This window comes from Nannospalax galili, unplaced genomic scaffold, assembly GCF_000622305.1.
Source record: "Nannospalax galili isolate Female #2095 unplaced genomic scaffold, S.galili_v1.0 scaffold750, whole genome shotgun sequence".
In the NCBI taxonomy this organism is placed as follows: domain Eukaryota; kingdom Metazoa; phylum Chordata; class Mammalia; order Rodentia; family Spalacidae; genus Nannospalax; species Nannospalax galili.
The window spans coordinates 61,458-62,210 of NW_008327506.1; positions in this window are offsets into that span (position 1 = coordinate 61,458).

The following is a 753-nucleotide window of genomic DNA, read 5'->3' on the forward strand; positions in this document are numbered from 1 at the left end:
GAAAATGCCAGAACAAGGCAATTTTCAAATGTTCATATGAGAGTCCATTGGAATTTCTTGACAAGGGCTTCCTAAAGCATCCTTCTATTGGGTTCCTCCTCATTTTTCTTTTGTCTTCCAAGGCTGGACTCCAGAGTGATGGATTCAGGATTTACTTTCAGGTATTTTGATAGCTGTTGGAGTGGTTAGAATCAGGGTCAGTTCCCTCTCAAAGGCTTCTAGATAGGGGGAGAAAACAAATTTATCCATCATTTTAGAACAATAGCTGGTTGTCTCCCTGGGCTACAGGTGGGCACTACAGTATTGCAGACCAATATTCAGAGTCTTACATCTGAGTAGCACTTTCAGGTTAGGAACAAAATCATCAGTGAGAAATAATTATCTAAATAACTTTTTATATAGACTTAAGCCTAATGTCTGGGAAGTGTAATCCCTTGAACTCTTAAGGAAATACACGGATCACTTTAATCTTTGGTTATACTTTCCTTTTGGGCTTTTAAGACCATATAGTTGGCCCAAATAAACCAATTAATTTTTATTCTTAAGGTCATTTGAGGCTCTGTTCCTAAGTAGTTCCATGGGCTTCGGAGGAGCCCCTGACTCCTTTCTTTTACAAGTTCCATCTATGTGAAGATAAGTCAAAGGTCCTGCTTAACCATGGCTGGCTTCACCTGGAAGCATGGAGGAAATGTTTCCTCTCTGTTGACCCTCCTCTTTGTAGACTGGACACTGGTTCAAGTCCATCTGGTGGGG